At 40.5% G+C, this 4613-nt stretch overlaps 1 protein-coding gene across 1 annotated transcript in view; it reads right to left on the reverse strand.

Annotated features, from left to right (window-relative positions):
- Positions 1 to 4613, reverse strand: part of KCNIP1 (Kv channel interacting protein 1) — a 600752-nt gene that overhangs the window by 487131 nt on the left and 109008 nt on the right. The window lies entirely within an intron of this gene.

The raw sequence follows: 4613 nt of genomic DNA on the forward strand, positions 1-4613 counted from the left end.
GTATGGTGGAAGAATACACCTCCAGCCCACACCTTTCCTAATTTTAAACCATTCAGTGTTCCCTTGGCTCTTGGTCTATATACAGGTTCCTCATGAGTACAATTAAGTGTTCTGGAATGTTGTCCATAACTTGTCATGATACACACAATCAAAAGCCTTTGTGTAGTCACAGGTAAATAATGTTCTGGTATTTTCTGTTTACAGCCAAGATCCATCTGATGTCAGTAATGATATCCCTCATTCCACATCCTCTCGTGAATCTGGCTGGAATCCTTGGCAGTCCCCTGTCAATGTGCTATTGCATATATTTAAAAGTTATCTTTAGCAAAATTTTACTTTCATCTGATATTAATGATACTGTCTGATGATTTCTGCATTCTGTTGGATCACCTCTCTTTTGAATGGGCACCAATGTGAATCTCTTCCAGTCAGTTGGGTAGGTAGCAATCTTCCAAATTTCTTGGCATAGATGAGTATCTCTAGTGCTGCATCAGTTTGTTGAAAGATTTCAAAGAGTGTCCCATCATTTCTGAGTACCTTGTTCTTTGTGAATCCCTTCAGTGTACCTTGGACTTGAGCCTTCAGTTCCATCGGCTATTGATCATATGCTTTTTGTTGACTGAACATTGACCATTTATTTTTGGTACAGTGACTCTGTGTATTCTTTCCATCTTCTTTTGATGCTTTCTGAATCATTCAATATTTTGCCCATAGAACTCTTCAAAATTGCAAGTCAAGGTTTGCATTTTATCTGCAGTTCCCTCAGCTTGAGATGTTCTTCCATTTTGATTTTCTAACTCCAGGTCTTTGAACATTTCATTATAATACTTGTCTTTGTCTTCTTGAGCTGGACTTTGAAACTTTCTGTTCAACTCTTTTACTTCCTCATTTCTTCCATTTGCTTTAGCATCTCTGTACTGGAGAGGAAGTTTCAGAGTCTCTTCTGACATCCACTTTAGTCTTTTTCTTCTTTCTTGTCTTCTCAATGACCTTTTGCTTTCATTCTGTATGACTTTCTTGGTGTCATCCCACAACTCCTTTGATCTTTGGTCATTAGTCTAATTCATTAAATCTGTTCTTGAGATGGTCTCTAAATCCAGGTGGGATATTTTCAAGGTCATATTTTGGCTCTTATGGACTTATATTAATTTTCTTCAGCTTAAGCCTGAACTTGTATATGAGCAATTGATAGTCTGTTCCACAGTCTTTCCCTGGCCTTGTTTTGGCTGATGATATGGAGCTTTTCCACAGATATAGTCAATTTGATTTCTGTGTATTCCATCTGGTGAGGTCCATGTATATGGTTGTTTTTTTATGTTGTTTAAAAAGGGTATTTGTAATGAATGAATCAGTAGTCTTGCAAAATTCTATCATGCAATCTCCAACATAGTTTCTATCACCAAGGTCCTATTTTCCAGCTACTGATCCTTCCTCTTTGTTTCCAACCTTTGCATTCCTATAGTGAGTGATTATCAATAAATTTTGATTGCATGCTTGATTAATTTCAGACTGAAGAAGATGGGAATATTTTTCAATTACATCATCACAAGCATTAGTGGTTGGTGCATAAATTAGAATAATAATGGTTCTAACCCGTCTTCATTGTGCCCCATCAGCAAATGAAGGTCTTGAAGGTTCTCTCCATTCATGTAATCACAGTCAACGCTACTTTGAGGAGGCAGCTCTTCCCCAATTGTGTTTTGAGTGCCTTCCAACCTGAGGGGTTCATCTTACAGCATGATATCTGACAATATTCGGGTGTTCTTCATCATGTTTCAATATTCAATAATCTGGTGCTATCTAAAGAGTGTTCCACTATTCATAAGGTTTTTAGCAACTAAACATTCAGAAGTAATCCATCTCTCCTTCTTATTCTGTGCTATTCTGGAAGCTCAGTTGAAACCTGTTCATCAGGGTGACTCTGCTGTTATTTAAAATACTGATGGCATAGTTGTCAGGATCACAGAAACACGCAGTCACCACAGTACAATACACTGACACATGAATGGTGGTCTTACTGCACATCTATAGCTAAGTATGTATACCTCTTTAGGCTCAGTTTCTAGGGGCAGAATTGCTGGGGCAAAAAGTACACTCATTTAAAAAATAATATGTGTAGGAACTTAGGTGGAATCCTAAGCCCCATCCAGAACTTTTTTTTTTTTGGGGGGGGTAAGTTTTTATTGTAAATTGAATGGTAGTTTACATGGAAGGACATCAGTTTTAAACTCATTGTTTCATTGCAATGATTATAATCTCCTCTCTGCATCATCATTCAACAGTATTTGCTTCCATTCCCGCTATTTTTGTGATTTTTTGTGGGGGGTAGCTGGACACAAAAACATTAAGGAATATATATAATCATTTAAACAACTAACAGGACACATTCTGCAAGCCTGCCTCCTGACTGCCAGCACACAACCTTTCTCTTTCCATGAATCTGAGTTCTCAGCTGCTCTATCTCTCCATGACTTCATCTCTGCCTCCATCTCTAGTGTTGCTGCTTCTCTGGATAGGGTTCCACATTCCACTCATGCTCTTCTCCCTTGATGGTTCTAGAGTCCTCTGTTCCTGGGCTGTAAAATTAATGACTCCCTCACCGTTTTTGTTATACAACTTCTACCTTTACAGTTGTTACAGTCACAATTGATCATGATAACATGACAAGATGAAAACTATTCAGTGGAGATACTACTTTCCCCCACACACTCTGAAACTAAATTCCCTGTTCAAAACTTGTAAACCAGTCCCTTCGAGCTTTTATAGTCTCCCTCACCCCATTTTAGGAAGCAAATGTCCAAGTTGCTCATCCCTGTCAACCCTGTATACAGAGGGGATAGGAGTGATACTTGATGTGAAGACTCCTCCCTTTCAGTTGGTATTTTGAGCTACTATATCCATAAGAATAGGTCAAATTCATCAAATTGTAGAAATTTACACTGGTTTCCTTTACATATATATAAAAAAATGTGTGTGTGTGTTTTTTTAAATCTTCCTCTAGTTGAGTTCTGATCATCAAACCATTAAAGCTAGGTCAAATGGGTACTATCTACAAGTTTGGGCATTCTTGTGCAGCTCCCCTCATTTTGTTTCAGCAGACCAACCAGCCCTTCCTCTTCTCTCTCTCATCTCCAGGTCAACAGGAGTCTATGGAATGTGATCACACTTGACCCATATCTTCATTGCTGCCTTTCCTCCTCTTCCAGTCACCAGTAGACCAACAAAGTTGCCAGCAAGCTTACATGTCTGCTTGTGTATTCCCTTTGAGTTTCAGTCTTAGAGGGTGGTTTGTTCTGAAGGTACTTGATTGCTTGCCTTGATGGCTCCCCAGTGAACAATTTGCCTATTCTTGTAGTAACCAGTCAGACTGTCATTTTTTGTTTTTGACTTTTCCTGCTGGTCTTTCCATCCAGAACCTTCCAAGGTGGGACATTCCCACTTGAAAGGATAAGCAGACCAAACTGGAGTGGCTAGAGGAACAGCAGATACTTCTTGAAAGAAAAACCAGCAGGAAAAAAAAGAAACAAACAAACAAAATGGTAGACTGTTTGGCTATTACATGAACAAGCATACTGTTTGTCTGGGAGCCATCAAGGAAAGCCATCAAGTCCCTTCAGTACAAAACCCCCTCCAAGACTGAAATGCAAAAGGATCACATACATGAGCAGGCATGTAAGCTCACTGGTGAATGCATTAGTCTGCTTGTGAGTGGAAGTGGAAGAAAGACAGTAATGAAGACATGGACTGAGTTTGACCACGCTCCATAGACTTCTGTTGACCTTGAGATGAGAGAGAGAAAAGGAAGGGCTGGTTGGTGTGAAGTTTAGGGAGACTTGGGAAATCCTGAGCCCATGGACAGTGGCCAAGCAATGGTGGGCTGGAGCTGAGGGTGAAGCTTCCAACTTGTGTGAAGTAGGGGGGAGGCATTTAGGGTCACCCAGGCTTGTGGATAGAGCCCATTTGACCTAGTATGGATGGCTTGATGATCAGAGCTTGATGAAAGGAAGATGGAGACATTTGATATAGGAAGAGGGTGCAGATTGCTATAATTTCATGGACTTGACCTTTGCTTATGGATATGGTAGCTCAGGATGTCAACAGAGAGGGAAAGATCTTCACGCCAAGGATCAAGCCTATCCCCTCAGTATACAAGGTTGATACGGATGGGCAACTTAGATATTGACTACCTAAGATGGGGTGAGAGTGGGGGGCTGTGGAGGCATGAAGTGGCTAGCTTGCAAGTTTTCAAGAGGGAGGTTAGTTACAGAGTATGCAGGGGGAAGTAGAATCTGCAGTTTTCATCTTGCATAGATGGGTCTGGTGAAAGGCTATGGGGATAGGACTCTTTATTCAATAGTGAGTAATTGTTGTCATGACTAGTTGTGATTGCCACAACTGTAAAGGTATAAGTTTTGTAACATAAAGGGGGGTGGTAGTTAATCTTACATTCCAGGGACAGATGACCCTAGAAACATCAAGAGACAAGAGCGTGAGCAGAATGTGAGACCCTAACCAGCAAAGAAGGGACACCAGAGATGGAAGCAGAGAAAGGTCATGGAGAGAGGGAGCAGCTGAGGACTGTAGACTCATGGAAAGAGAAGATCTGTGTGCTG

The sequence above is a fragment of the Chrysochloris asiatica genome, unplaced genomic scaffold (genome assembly GCF_000296735.1).
Source record: "Chrysochloris asiatica unplaced genomic scaffold, ChrAsi1.0 scaffold00071, whole genome shotgun sequence".
NCBI lineage: Eukaryota > Metazoa > Chordata > Mammalia > Afrosoricida > Chrysochloridae > Chrysochloris > Chrysochloris asiatica.